The 16,388-nt window shown below is 37.5% G+C and overlaps 1 pseudogene; it reads right to left on the bottom strand.

Annotated features, from left to right (window-relative positions):
- Nucleotides 1-13,975: 13,975 nt before the first annotated feature.
- LOC138170203 (large ribosomal subunit protein eL31-like) lies at nt 13,976-14,352 on the bottom strand (annotated as a pseudogene).
- Nucleotides 14,353-16,388: the final 2,036 nt, after the last annotated feature.

Raw genomic sequence — 16,388 nt, 5'->3', positions numbered from 1 at the left:
TCTCCTTTCTTTACAACAATTAAAGGGCTAGCTCAAATCCTACCTCCCCTTGCTCACAGTATGTCTTTCCAGTGTCACCAATCTTATCTTTGTTTCCTGTATAAGTTTAGTCCCTATTATGTATCGATAGGCATTCAATAAATATTTTTGATTAGTTGACAGCCTAGACTCCAGGTCTAGACCATGGTATGTACTCGAGGATTATTAAAATGCAATGATCAAATGTAATGATTCGCATTTATATGCCTAGCTGAATTTCACAAAGCATTCCTCCCCACCTAATAACCGTGTGAGGTAGAAAGTAGTAGTGTTATTATATGGATTTCACATGTGAAGTTTTGGACTCAAGTCCACTGATTGCTCTTTTACACTGTACCATACTTCCTGTCACTTAAAATCTTACTAAAGAGAACGTGAGAAAGTCTAGAAAATAGAAATGTGAACTTTTAAAAGAGATAGGTTTAAAAGAAAACTCCAGAATGCAAAGTCATGTATAATGCTGAAAATAGTTATATGACAGGTTTTCTATCTTTAAAAGAGTGCCCAAATACTCCCAAAATAATCATGGCTGTACTTTTTTTTGTGGTAGCGAAGAACTGGAGACATGTGGGTTGTCAGTCAATTGGGGAATGGCTAAATAAATTATAATACTTTAATATAATGGAATATTACTTGTTCATAAGAAATGATGAATATGAAGAATTTTGAGAAGCTTGCGAAAGTTTATATGAATTAATGCAGAGTGAGGTAAGCAGAACAGGAAAACGATACTCACAAGGATTATAGTAACCCACAAAGATTATACCAACAACAACAACAATAACAATATCAAATTGAAACACCATGATGTAATTGAAGTGAACCAGTTTGTTCCCAGGGAAGACATAATATATACCTCTCTCCCTGGGGGACAATGGGTATGGAACATTATAATTACTGGTAGACTTGTTTGGTATGTTGGTTAGATTTATGGAATTGACTTTTCCCCCCTTTTTCTTGATGCGTTATTACAAGGGGTAGCTTGCTCTTCAGGTTCAGAATCAAGCAATCAAACACTCAACCAATAATTTTTAAACCATAAACAAATCAATAACCATTTATTAAGCTCCTACTACATGCCAGGAACTATGCAGTGGAGATTCGAAAGAATAGAGTCACAAAGGACATATGAAGATGATATCAAAACAAAAGATACTGCTTTTTTTTAAAGTGAAGGCCAAATACTGAATCTCTGTACTTGCATAATTCTTATTGACTAAAATGCAAAGTATAGAGGCAAAGAAACAATAGGAATAGATCCATACATAAGATGGTTGATTTACACTCAGATGAGATCTAAACAGTTAGTTACAGACCATGTTCTTTCATTAATCATTCAATATATATTGAATACCCTAACATTTAGAGATGGACAGGACCTTTTCATCCATCTAGTCCAATTCCCTGATTTTGCATACTAGGACCTGTAAGAAGTCAAATAACTTTCCAAAAGTCATAAGGTAGCAGAACTTGTACCTAAGTCCAATAGTTTCACCTTTCCCATATTACCCGAAGTTCTTTCAACCACTTAATATTGTAGCCATGAAATCTATAAAATGAATTGTAATAGGCACTAATTAAGGTCCAGGCATTGTTGAAGTTTTCTAAAGCAGATGTGAAGCAAATTTATTGCTTCAAAATTTTCCTTGTTCCCATGAAATCAGAAGTGAGTAGAACTCACAAGTAACTCTGTGAAGGTTGAAGGGAGCCTACAGCAAGAAGCCACAGAGAACCCAGCTATATAGATGTTTCAAGCTCATTTGATGGTTTAGCTACACCCTAAATAATGATATTCTTATTAAGAATTACATAGCCTAGCATTCAGTCAAGGTTTTTTTTTCTAAATTTTTTTTTTAATCTAGATTCCCCAAATGATTAATCCCACCAGTCCAAGATGTAGTCTTCTGTTCCAAAGAAGTACCAGATGTGAGATGCTAAGGAATGTCACTCGATAACTCACCTTAACAAATACTGGGTGCCCACATTGGAGCTATGAGAGATCCAATTATAAACACCACTCCCAGCATTCAGTAACTGTGTAGTGCCTTTTGGTCTCCTGTTATCATTCAGTCATTTTCAGTCATGTTGGACTCTCCATGACCTCATTTGTGAATTTCTTGGTAAAGATACTGAAGTGGTCTTACATTTCCCTTTCCAGCTCATTTTACAGAGTAGGAAACTAAGGCAAACAGGGTTAAGTGACTTGTCCAGGGTCACACAGTTGGTAAGTGTCTGAGGCTAGATTTGAACTAATGAAGATGAATCTTCCCGACTGAAATCCTAGCACTCTATCCATCTATCGGTCTCCTAATCTGTCACTTTTCAAGAAATCATGACCTTGTAACTCAATGCAACATCAAAAAGAAATCAATCCTCTAGCAACAAGCTCATTTTGCTTTGTTATCTGAAGATTATTTAGGTTGTTTTGCAGCACTAATCTGTTAGGTCTTGGCCTTCTTTTACAGTTTTGACTGCAGTTTCCTATATATTTCCATACACCTGTCCCTGTTTTACTACCTTGTTGAATTATCCTTGAAATGCCTGAGTTTCCCATGATAACAGCTACTAAAATATCAAAGGACCTTAGAGCGCATCTAGTTCAACCTACCAGATTTTGTAGATGAGAAAAATGAGGTCCGGAAGAGAGGTGATTTTCCCAAAGTCACACATGTAGTAAGTGGCAAAGCCAGAATTTGGACATGAGGCCTCTGACTCCACACTTAGCACTCTTTCCTCTGAGTTGGTACTGTTTTGAAAGTTATTGTAAATACCACACAATCTTGGTCTCTTATCCTTCTTAAACGCTTAAATACTAAGGGTTACAGATGATTAAAAGGAGAGAGCAGGCCTTCAAAAACAGACAGACAAACCAGAAAGAGGTCACTAATTTTCTATTCCCTTCAATTAGACAAATGTTGACAATTACTGAAGCTTTGGGAGGTGTAGAAGTAAACATACCAGATGAGAAAAACATAATATGGGGTGGGAGGTGGGGAGAGAAGTAAAGGGAGTCTACTTGCCTAAAAAACTCCAGTGCTTCCCTATGTCCTGTGATGAAATATTAAGTTCCCTCTTGGATTGGCATGTAACACTCTTCACAATGGGTCCCCTTACTGTAATTTTAGTTTTCTTATACAAGCAACCCTCGACATTTGTGTTTATTCACATGATTTTATTAGGAACTTTATTTTCACTTGCACTTTGGCAACTGCACATTCATGTTATGCATAGTAGGGAAAAAAATGAGAGGTATGATGTGAGCAAAGTTCTGGTAACCTACTATGCCCTTCACTGATCCTGTTCCCCCACCATTGTACAGAGATTCCTGTGAATTTCTTGCGTATTTTCATTGCCTTTAAAACTCGAATTTTGTGATACAATTATGCCCCCAAAGCATAGTACAAGTCCAAGCATGCCAAGTCAGTGATTCGGTTTAGTGAGAAAGTAAAGGTGTTAGATAGACTTTGTGCTGGAATGTCTGCAGCCAATGTGGGCCTAATTGACCAGCAGAGGAGAGACATCCAGGCTGCCAATCCCATCATCTACCACAGCCTAAAGGTTAAGCATTAACTCACCTCTGTTATACTCCCATACCCCAAAACCCTTAAGGATCTCCAATGGCACAGGAAGCCCATGTGCCTGATGGATTAGTTCAGGCTGGCACATCTCTCACGATCTCTAATGCCATCCACCAGCCATGAAGGACAGAGCATAGGAGGTGATGTTGAGACCTTACCAGTTTTGACATTTGCTGACAGCCACGACTAAGTCCTAGAAATCTCTCCCTTGGTTTGAGAGGGCAATAGAGAGGTTTACAGAATATGTTATATAGTACAACACCCTCACACTGCCATCTGGCACAGTGGAAGATAAGATTCAGGTTAAAAAGTATTTTAGTTTTAGGAATTTTCTTTACTGTACTGTATGGTTCTGTAGATTTCATGCTATAAAAGTGAATATTGTCTGAAATCAATGTTTTGGGTTTTGGGGGTGCGGGTTAAATTGAGTCACTAGCACAAAAGATCAGATAATTCTAGGGAATTATTAGTAAGAAAAATTATTTTTCATGTTGCCATTTTTATTTTGCATACTGTATTATGTGGGTTATTTCTTGGTCATTGTGTTAGGAAAAGTACATATTATCAGAATTAATGTTTTGTTATAAAGAATTGTATAGAGAAAGTTTATTTCAACAATCTCTAGTGAAATATTACAGTTTTTGGTGGTCAGCAACCCAACAACCTATTTTCCATAGGCTCAGTGCTTCAACATTCATGATTTTAACATTCTCCCCATCTTCTAGTTGAGGACTAGAAGAAAGGGTACATTACTAACTCTAATATTAATACTAACTGAATACTAATACTAGCTGAAGTGCATTACTAACTGTACATTACCCCTGGGACTCTGAGGTCCAAGTCTACTTGCTGTTTTTCATACATAATGTTCCATGCCTTATCTTCAGGCCTTTGCACTGGCTGTGCCCCCTGCCTGGCATGCTCTCTCCTTCCTCACTTCTGCCTCTTGAATTCCCATGCCTTCTTCAAGATTCAGCTCAAAGGGCTACCTCCTGAGAAGGCCTTTCCTGTCTCTGTCACACCCTACTCCAGCTTCTAATGGCTTCTCTTCTAAAGTTACCTTGTATAGTATCTACTTCATATGTATCTCACACACAGTTAGTTGTCCCTTGACATTCGCAGGGGTTAGAGGGACTGGATCTCCTGTGAATAACTCTAGGCCCCACCCCAAACCTTTATTGTTAGTAATTCTGATATTTATTTAACACACAAAACAAGTAAAACAACACACCACACCCATAAAAAAAGTTGTGGGGCTGAAGGAAGTTCAGCTGGGAGGAGAAAGGCTGAATACCCCTGCTGCCAGGGCTTCTAGAGTGAGAGGAACTAATCACACTCTAGTCTGAACCACCTAGCCCACTCTTTATCCTCTCCAAACTATTCTGGGCTTTGTGTGGTACAGAGAATGCCTGAGCCCTCCCAAGCACCAGCCTAGACACTGCCTTGGCCAGACCACTCAGTAACCACCCACTTTTGAAATAAGTTTGGTTCTAGGGTTTCTGTGAGGCCAAAGAGGGTTCCTGTGCTCCTGCCCTGGGAACCCAGCTTTGGTCTTCCATAAACTATAGATGTAAATTTGTTTCCACAGACCCAAGCTTGTTTCAAAAGTGCTTAGTTACTAAATGGTCTTTCAAGGAGATTTCAAGATTCCTGAGGTGGGGGGGAGGGGGAGGGTACTGGGGAAGAGGGGGAAGGGAAGGGAGTGCACTGGGTGTCTGGTATATATAAAACAGAGCACTTATAAAGTGCTGCACAAATGTCAAGCTATTTTGGCATAATAGAAGATTCACTGATCTGAGAGTCAGTCAACTAGTCTAGTCTAAGCTTTGATATTATTTTCTGGTATGATCTTGAAAAAGTTATTCAACTCTGGGCCTCTGTTTCCTCATCCACAACACTTTAATAATCAGACTAGATGAGCTCTAAGGAATCCTCCCGCTCTAATGATCTATGTTGAGATTGAACAATTTGTTTTCACTGAAAGACCTCGTTTGAACTTGGGGTGCAGGGTGTTTATAGCAGTCAGCTAAGAGATTTGGAATGTCTACCCTTGTGGGTACAACAAAGACTTTGTCTCTTCACCATATTTTTATTTAAGCATTTACTCAAGTGGCAATTTTATGTACACTCAATATATAATTTCATAGGCCCATGGATATTGTGGGTTGGATGATTGGGGTGTACCATTAAGTCTCACCCAATGATGAAGAACAGGATTTATCCCCTTGTAAATTTATTTATGAAGTTTTGGTTATACACTTTGGTCCTAACCTCTGAACTCTTAGAACATAAAAAAAAAGACAAAATGAAAAGAATAACTTAAAATTTTATTTTCATGTGCTGTTGGACTAAAGTTATTTGGAGGCATTAATGAAATAGAGATTCATTAAATGAAGCAACATTGATATAATCTTTGAAATGTTTTCATCTCAATATTTCTCAAACAGTTGGTCGCTAGTACAGAATAGAACAAATTCCAAGTTTGTATATTAATTAGAGTAAGCTTTTAAATATAGCTGCCTCCTACTGATAAAATAACATCAATTTTAGGGATAAAGTTTCAGAATATCTTTAAAACACATATACATACACTTCTGCAAGTTTCTCATAAAGCCAAGTGAGAAAAGGGCATCTGCCTCATTTAGACATATAATTGCTGCAAAATCTCTTCAGGGATAGTCTCAGAAGCTGTTGAAATGAGTGAAAGTGGATCTCTTGTGATCATTCTGCTTGTGACACTGAGTGTCATGTAGGACTTCTAAACTTCTTAAGTTCCTATACCCTTTGGCTTTACATAGACCTTTCTATATCCCCATTTGATATGAAAATAAATAAATTCTAGAGTTTACCATGAATATTCACATAAAATAGAGCTTAATTGTTTACAAAGAAATTTATAAAGAATTTTTAGGTACATGATATTCCAGCACCATAACATTGCTTTATTTATTTTATTTATTGCTGTTTATTAGAACAGTAAAAAAAAAAAAAAAAGCAATGTCTCTTAATTCTATGTCTCATCAACTAGCAATTTTATTCTTGGTGTAATTTCTTTTTTTTTTTGAGGAGCAATGGGGGTTAAGTGACTTGCCCAAGGTCACATGGCTAGTTTTGTGTATGTGTGTGTTAAGTATTTGAGGTTGGACTTGAACTCAGGTCCTCCTGACTCTAGGGCTGGTGCTCTATTCACTGTGCCACCTAGCCGCCCCATTGGTGTGATTTCTGAAAGAGATACCCACATGACACATTTAGGCTCTGTTTTGTTTCTTGCTTTGGATTTTTTTGAGAACAGGACTAAGAATCCTTATTCACAGAGATGAACTTATACAAACAGAATTAAAACCTTATAAACAGAGAATAAAATGTGACTTTCCAAGGGTACACTAACAATTTTGGAACTTCATTGATTGGAAATCAATTCATTGTCCTGGTTATAAAAGAGATAGATTCACTCATCTTTCCCTATATCATTGTTGCTGATTTTTTTTTAGTTTAATGTGAAAAGGTCTCATATCCAAACAATTATTCCTTCAATCCTCTTTTCCAAGTTTTAGATACACTATAATATTGCTTCCTTTTATCACCCTACTTTTGGGATATTTCAAAAGGGTCATATAATTTTTCAACAAATATTTCCTGTACCCTCTAATCTTCCCATTCCTTCTTAAAGGTATATATAATCTAGGTTGGAAATAATATTCATTTATTAAGTACCTATGTGCTAGGTGCTTTCCACATATTATCTTATTTTTCCCTCATAACAACCCTCAAAGATAGGTGCTGTTATTCTCATTTCATACATGGAGGAAATGAGGAAAACTTTTTTTTTTCAAGTGTCTTGCCCAAGGTCACACAGCTAAGTGTCTGAGCTAGGATTTGAACTCGGGGCTTCCTGACCCAGAGACCCAGAACTCTATTCACTGTGCCACCTAGCTGCCTCTAAGCAGGCTGGAATTCCTTGAGTAATTATCTTATTTTAATAAGGAATTTAACTTCCTGCCTGATATTTTCATTAACCCTTAAGTTTAAGAAAAGACTGTCCAAATTTCACCCCTTTATTAAATGTTTTAACACAGTGGAGATTAAGGGAAAGATAAAATACGTTGGAATTCAGAAAACTATTTCAAAGACTTTGACCTATAAACTGTCTTTACTCTAAAGCATAAAAGTGGGGATCTACCCCCACCTCAATTAAGCACAGAGGGCCCAGACTTTCAAATTAACCAAAGGTATAAACTAGATAGAAATAAATCCATAATCAATTTTGGCAGAGTCAAGTGCTTTGGTCATTGGATGGAAGTCAATGATGTCACAGAGAAAATATTTTGTGATTTGGTGAAAGAAGTACATATACATCTCTGAGCCTAAATATGTGTGTATGTATATGTATACAAAAAACAACTAAAATGATTAATACTGACAGGCAAGAGGATATGTGTGAGCAAGGACAGATATGGCATACAGAGTCTGAGAAAAAAGATGATGTCTCAGTGTAAAAATGAGGTTACTAGAGTAACATGAAATAGTAGGAACTAGGGAGTGTGTTACATAAAGGATGTCTATTTTTAGGATAGGATTTGGTGAAATAACACGAAGGCCCTAGTGTAGAAGGTTTTCTATAAAATTCTCTAAGTGGAGTCAGTGGCACTCCTTACAAGAGGAAGCCCTAATTATTTTTCCAATCAATATAAACCTGAGTGGAGAAGCACGATAGAACACTTTGTAGGTGAGGACAAAATGGGAGAAATAGAGGTGACATTGCTGTGGAAGTATGCTACAAACTGTACAACACATTGGAAGAAATTATTAAATGAAATCCTGATACATATCACAAGACTAAATATAGGTGTGATGGAGAATCTCAATTACCCAGACATCTTCTGGGAAGATACTACTTAAATCAAAGCTTCTGGTACAAGGGAAAAACTCTGACTGAAGTCAGAAGACTCGAGTTCAAATCTTGGTTCTGTCACTGTCTACCTGGGTAACTCCAGGCAAGTCATTCAGACTTTCAGTTTGTTTTCTTATCTACAAAATAAAGGAGTTGGACTAGATGACCTATAGAACCCCCTTTGGATCTAAATCTACAATATGATACAATGGTATAAAATTCTATTAAGTCAATACTATAATACTGAGCTCAATCTAATAAGGTGAAATGTCATAGGAATCAATGTAAAGTCTTACATTCGGGTTCCAGAAATCATCTTTGTGAGCAAAAATTGAGGAGGGTGTGTTTAGATTGTAGTTTGTTTGAAAAAGTTCTGGCAGGTTTAGTTGTATTCAGGCTCAATATGAGTTGTCAGTGAGATATGGCAGCCAAAAAGAGAGAAAGGGAGAGGGAAGGAAGGAAGGAAGGAAGGAAGGAAGGAAGGAAGGAAGGAAGGAAGGGGGGAGGGAAAATTATATAATCTTCATTAAGAGAAGCATAATTTCCAGCAATAAGGAAGCTTTACTTTCAAGGTACTCTGCTCTTGTCAGAGCAGATTAGGATTACTGTTTTCAATTCTGGGCCCCACATTTTAGGGAAAAAAACATAGATAATCATATGAATATCCAGAGAAAAGGTCTTGAGTCTATGCCATATGAGTTTAAATAGAAGGATATTAGTATATTTAGCTTAGAGAAGAAAGTTCTCAGGGGGTATAGCTGTCTTATGTATTTGAAAGGCTGCCATGTGGAAAGTGGATAATATTTGTGCTACTTAACCCCAGGAGTACAACTGGGAGCAACAGGGAGAAGTTGTTAAGCTTAATACAAAGAAAAAATTTCTAGCAACTAGAGCTATCTAAATATTAAAAGTATTTTGCCTTGGGAAGCAGTGGAATCTCCTTCACTGGAGGGAGGCTGTATGACCACTTGTCAGGTAGGTTGTGAAGAGATGAACTTTGGGGTATATTTTGGACTAAATGGCCTTAGGGCTTTTCCAAATCTGAAATTCTGTAATTTACTATGTCAGAAGATAGACAAGATAGTGAGATGAACTTCTAGCCAGGACAGAGTCTTCAGTAGCAGGGAAGAATTCATTAGCAAAGTTGGAAATGAGGGAAAACTTGAGAGAAAATAACCAAGGCCTTCTGGACTTAGTGATAAGGGAGGGTACTGGTCAATAATAAGATACTTACCATAAATAGCTACAATCCTATGGCCAGGGACTTTAAAAGAGAAAATGTCTCAAAAAGTAAAGATTTTCAAAAATGAAATCTTGGTGGTTTAAGATAGAAGGATCTAAGAAGATTTATATGACTTTATCAGCAACCCTCTGATGAGACCAGATTCAAAAAAGGTAGAGGAGTCTCATAGGCTTGTAAAGATAGTCTTAGTGTGGCTAAAGGTCATAGTGAACTAGAGCTATATGTTAGAGTTATATGTTAAACAAAGCACAATAGACTTTTTAACCAATATTTAGGATCAAATGATAAATAAGAAATATACCTATTGTGTAAGGACAAATAGTGTAATGCTAACAGCTCATTTTTATGTCAGACTTAATGGTGTATAAAGTATGTTCTCACAGTCATTCTGGAAAGTAATTCAAGTATTATTATCTCCATTTTACAGATGAGGAAACTGAGCTTCAGAGAGATTAAGATTTGCTAAATCTACACAGTAGAAACTGTCAGAACCAAAATTTCAGTTCAGGTCTTCTGCTCCTAAGTCCAGTGCTTGAGGAGTATGCAAAAGTACTTAGGTCAAACTCCTTAACCATATGTGTTGCTAGTGGGTAACTAAAAGTTTAACCACTAAAGACTCCAAGATTCAGAGGTGACCCTCAACTCACCTTTCTCTGACGAACCTACATTCTGTCCCTTAAAAACGTGTCCATTCTCTTACTTCTCTTTTGTTGTCCTTTGTAGAAATGTAGCTAGACAGATGTTTGATCTAGCTTGGACTGTGTTCTGCGATGCACATGGCATGCTTTTTTTTTTCTTTCTAACTTTGTATTTAAGTTCCAATATTTAAGTTTATGATGTTTTTGTTTTTCTCTATTCTGTATTTGTGTTCTGGCATTTGAGTCTAAAATAAAATCTTGAAAAAGGAAAAAAAATAGAAAAAAATCTAGTCCATTCTCTTACCCTGTCCTATTTCACTCTTTTGTTGTCCTTTGTAGAAATACAGCTAGAGATATCTTTGATCTAGCTTTGATTATAAAATGGCCTCTTCCATCTCTTCAGTGGGGATCATAGACCACATGAACTAAGCCCACATAAGATTCATTTAAGGGGCGGCTAGGTGGCACAGTGAGAGCACTGGCCCTGGAGTCAGGAGGACCTGGGTTGGGATCCAGCATCAGACCCTTGACACACACACAAAAACTAGCAGTATAACCTTGGGCAAGTCACTTAACCCCAAATGCTCTACCCTCCCCCCTCCAAAAAACAAAACAAACAAACAAATAAAGTATGATTGTTAAAAAAAAAAAAAGATTCATTTTAGCCCGGTAGCCATCCACTTTCTATATGGCTATCTGACTGAAGATGGCGTAAGAACCAGTTTTGAACCAGAACTGTTGGGTACAGTTTCCACATGGGATAAGCTCAGCTGAAACACACACCTAAAGGCCAGCGGAAACTAGATTCTTTTTTTCTCTGTTGGAATCCAAATACTTCCCTGACTGAGGAGCTAATTCATTTTCGTTCTACCTCTCCCTCTGCCTTGAAATCCCAAACCCTGCCTTTTATCCACACTATAACCTCCAATCCCTTCACCCTTCAGTTCTTTCTCAGGCTGTTACCCCTGCACAAAATATACTCTAGACTTATTTGCCAAGGAGGCCATTTATTGAAAAGAAGAAAGTTCCCATATATACTGTAAGAAATGCTGGCAGTTTGATTTCCACAGATTCTGTAGGAACAATGGGTGTTTACATGCAGGAAGGCATAAAATCTGTAAAGAGGGGACAGAGCTAGGCTGGCTCAGATCAGTTGGGGGATAGTCACTGACTTTTCATTAACACAAATGCTTAATGGGCAGGTTGGGAGAGTTGTAACCCAGAAGAGCTGGAGCCAGTTCCAGCTCTGGAGGAAGGAATGGCTGGAAAGTTAAATGAAACAGCATAAATAGGGCTTGCCTTTGTCTGATCCTTTGTAGTCTTTTCCGGGAGGCTACCCATTTATTCATTACAGGGTAAATGTAAAATAAAGACCTTGAAACTTCCCGGATCCTCAACAAGTGTGGTTTATTCCCTAGACAGAACACACCGATTTTCATTTATAACAATACTAAAATATTTATAGCAACAATTTTGTGATAGCAAAGAATCAACAATAAAATAGCTATCCAGTGATTAGGAAATAGTTAAACCAATTGTGGTACATGAATGTAATGGAATATTACTGTGCTGGGAAATGATGCATGTAATGAATACAGAAAAGCACAGAAAGACTTTCATGATCTGGTGCACAGTGAAGTAAGTAGAACCAAGAAACAATGTGAACAATGACTATAACAATGTAAATGGAAAGAACAACCAAAAAAATCAAAAGTAAATGTTGCAAAATTACAAAAACAAGCATGGCTCCAAAGAAGAGACCTAAGAAGACCCTCTTACCCCACCTATTTTCAAAGGTGGGAGCTCTCAAGTGTGATATACAAACAGATTTTTAGAGTTTTTTTAATGTAATGATGAGTTGTGCTTTTTTTTTCTTCTTTTTTGTAAAATAATTATTTGTTATTTAAAAGAGAAAATAGATTTGCAAAAATAAAATCTTGGTGGTGTAAGATAGAAGCATCTAAAGAGACTTATGTGACTTCATTGGCAATTCTCTGATGAGTCCAGAATGCACAGAATGTTGAGGTAGAGGAGTTTCACAGGCCTATAAAGATAGAGTGGGATGGGGAGGAGGAAGATGGAAGGAAAACATGGTGATGTAAAAACAAAACCAGGAGACATCAATAAAAACTTATTTAAAAATTAGCTGTATCAGTACAGAACAGGGACATCTGTCTAGACAGTTATTTATGTCCAAAGAACATAGAGGTTGTAGTGGACTGCATCAATATAAATGGACTCATCAATATGAGTCAACAATCAGAAATTGCTGCCAAAATCACCAACACAACCTTACACAGCATGAATAAAAGCAGAGTGTCTAAAACAAGAGAGGTAATCATTGCCCTGTACCTGAGCCCTGAAGACCATATTTCTTGTTTTGCTCTGGGTATTTCAATTTAACAAAGCCTTTGACAGAAGGGGGACAAAGAGAACGGTGAAGGGAAGAGGTGCTGTGAGACTCCATCAAGACCATAGAGACAAGGCACTACACAAACCTTCCAGGACTACACAAATGCCAGTTGTTACTATTAGCCTTCAGTCTCCTGATGACTTCATTCTCTGCCACTTCTCCTCCTACCACACTTCTGATAAGCTCCAACAAGTGCAACAAGAACTAGCAAAAGTTTAATCACTAGGCTCTAGTGGGAAAATATATGTCCATTTAATCCACACAAATAACCTATTTCTAAATCTACATAGCAATAAAACAACAAACCAAGTCTTGATTTTTAGCCAGTTGCTGATTTCTGAGGTGTAAATTCTCATGCTGAAAATTTAACAATCCCTCCAGCAGAATTCTGGGGAGCAGACTCAAAACCACTTTCTGTGAAAAATAGAGGAAGAAGCTAAGGATATTCTCCCTGAAGAAGATTAGAGTGTTATAGAGTGAAAAGAGTTTGAGATGCACAGTCAGAAATCTTGGGTTTGGCATTTCCTTCCCAACCTCATTTTACAGATGAGGAAACTGAGGCAAACAAGCTTAAGTGATTTGCCTTGGGTCACACAGCTAATAAATATCTGAAGTCAGATTTAAACTAGGGAAGATGAGTCTCCCTGACTTCAGACCCAATACTCTATGGACTATATCATCTAGCTTCCCAGTGACCTTGGATATACTTGCTCAAGTTTGGAAAATTAAAAAATAACTTATTGAGCACATATATCCAATGAACTGCCATGGAAACTGGGGGCACAAATATAAAAAACACCAACTGTTGCTGCCGAGAAATTTAATGTAATGGAGGATAAAGCATGTATATGGATAAGTGTGATATAAGGGCAAAGAGTAATTATGCTGTAAGAAATATAAGGAAGGAGAGGTTTTGTTTTTTTCAGCAAGAGTATAAAAAGAGTCTGACTTGAAATCAGGAAGACCTGAGTTTGAATTCCCACCTTGAATTTACTATGCATACAAATCTATGCCAGATACTTAACTTTGCTCAGCCTCAGCTTCCTCAGCTATAAAGTAGGGATTATAATAGCACCTACCTCACAGTGCTGTTGTGAGGATCAAATAACATATGTAAGGCAGTCTTAAAATCTTTTTTTTACATTTTATAACTTTATTTAAACGAAGTTCAATTTAGTTTTCATCCACATTGACTGTCTGTAAGCTTTTGAAAGTGGTGACAGGCACATAAGTGACCAATGTATACAGCTTGTTTGGTGAATCTTCATCCTCATTGCATTTCCTGGACAAATGCACCAGGATGCAGTATGGGACATTCCTTATTCCTTTGGCCCAAACAGCTTTGTTGAGTCTGGTGTCAGTGCGTACATCTGGAGTTCCCATTTCTTTCATGGCAAATTTGCAGATTTCCTTAGAGCCTGGGGAGCTTGCTTTTTGAAGCCTACTCCATGAATCCTCTTGTGAATGTCGATGGTATACTCTCTGGTCACCACCTCATTGATGGCAGAACGTCCCTTCTTCTTCTCTCCACCCTTCTTTGCAGGAGCCATCCTGCCTGGGACCAGGTCGGAAAGGAAGCCAGTCTTAAAATCTTAGAGAACTATATGCATGTTAGATATTATGGATGAGGTGGCATCTAAGCTAGCCTTTAAAAAAGAAAATCATTTCTATTGTTAGAGATGGGAGGGAAGTACATCCTGTTGTGGTAGAAGATAAAGGTGGTAGAAGATAGGAAAAGATCACCATATAGTTCAATCTGCAAAGTAGAACTTCCACATTTCTAAAATGAGAATTATTACAACCTCTTGCATAATTCCCAGGGGGGGAGGGGCATGAGACAATGAAGTGTCGGTAAAACATTTCAAACAAATTTGGAAGAAGACAAAGTTGCTGTATTTTCACTACTATTTCAAATACTTGACAAAGAATTTTCATAGAATCATAGATTCAAAACTAGGAGAGATCCTAGCCCAACCCCTCATTTTACAGATAAGGAAACTAAGGCCAGAGAGGTTTCCCATTACACAGCTTTGCATTGTTCATCTTGAAGAGGACCAATGACATCATAAAAAAAAGCTTGATTTGCATGTGAATTAGATTTAAGTGAGGCAAAATCATCAACCTTGTTCTCTCCTCCAGAGTTGTCAAAGTCCAGTGGCAAGACATAGGTCAAGATGACTAGGGATGGCCCATGATGAATGCCCTTTTATATACTTAGATCATAGGAAAATTTATCATTTGGATTACGATCCAAGGTTGAGAACCAAAGGCCTGAGGTCTATACTATACTTTAAAATGATCCCATAGCTAGTAAATGGCAGAGAGAGAACTCAAATCTATGTCCTCTGACTCCTCATCCAGCACTATCCACTAAACAGTGCTGGTACAAGAACTCCCCTTGCATTTTTTTAAAGAGTGAATTATTAAAGATGATAACTTGTACACTGGCTCTCTTCCCAGAAACTTGTATACTAACGATATTATGAAGGAACAATTAAGACTTGCTTAATTTTTGCCTCTGGAGTCATCTCTGCCTTTACTTATGAATAACTTATTGAACAAATGGCTTAGATAATGTGGTTCCAAGAAAGTCAGCTGCAAATGCATCCACAATAAAACACTGTCTTTTTCCTTTGGAATGAACATCTACCTCCCAGTGATTCAAATTACCCTGGGCAGTTAGGTTGCAGAGTGTATAAAATGCTGGATTTGGAGTCTAGAAGAACAGAATTCAAATCCTGTCCCAGACACTTAGCAGCTGTTTCGACTAGGGCAAGTCACGTCACCTCTCTTAGCCTCTTTCTTCATCTGTAAAATGGGCATAATAAGAGCCCCTACTTCACAGGGTTATTGTGCAGATCATGTAAAATGTTCTGCAAACTTTACAGTGCTATGTACATGTTAGCTTTTATTACTGTTGTTTTAAGTCTCTCCCCATTCCAATTTCTAGTCTTCTAATCTGTCAAATTGATCTTCCTAAAGCTCAGGTCTAACCATGTCACTTTTCTATTCAATAAACTGCTCAATTCCCTATGATCTCCAAGATGAAATACAAAATCCTCTGTTGGGTTTTTAAATCTCTTCATAACCTGGCCCCTTTCTACGTCTCCAGTCTTCTTATACCTCACTCTCCTCTATGCATTCTGTGATATAGTGATATTGATCTCTTGTCTCTTCGTCTAATGAACTACTCCATGAAATATCACTGTCTATCCCTAATGCTTGGAATTCTCTGCATCCTGGTTTTCCTGGCTTCCTTCTACACAAACCCTTTCCTCACCCCCTTAATTCCACATGTCTTTCAAATGGAAATATCTCCAAATTATCCTCTGTATCTTGTTTGTACGTAGTTGTCTTCATGTTGTAGCCTCGATTGGATTATGGGTCCCTTGAGAATAGAGACTTTTTGCCTTTTGTTGTATCTTCAATGCTTAACACAGTGCCTGACACATAGCAGGAGCTTATTATACACTTTCTGACTTGGCTTAATTTGACCTAACCTTGGGAAAGGGGGTAGTAGGCTGAAATTGCTTACCACCTTAATTAAAAAACTTTTAATAAGCAAACTAGCTTGGTACTAGGGTTC

The sequence above is a fragment of the Petaurus breviceps genome, unplaced genomic scaffold, assembly GCF_028583685.1.
Source record: "Petaurus breviceps papuanus isolate PSGF00001 unplaced genomic scaffold, PetGlider_PUasm1.0 38, whole genome shotgun sequence".
Classification (NCBI taxonomy): Eukaryota; Metazoa; Chordata; class Mammalia; order Diprotodontia; family Petauridae; genus Petaurus; species Petaurus breviceps.
Note: the sequence above shows the minus strand (reverse complement) of the source record. Positions and strands in the feature narration are given on the sequence as shown.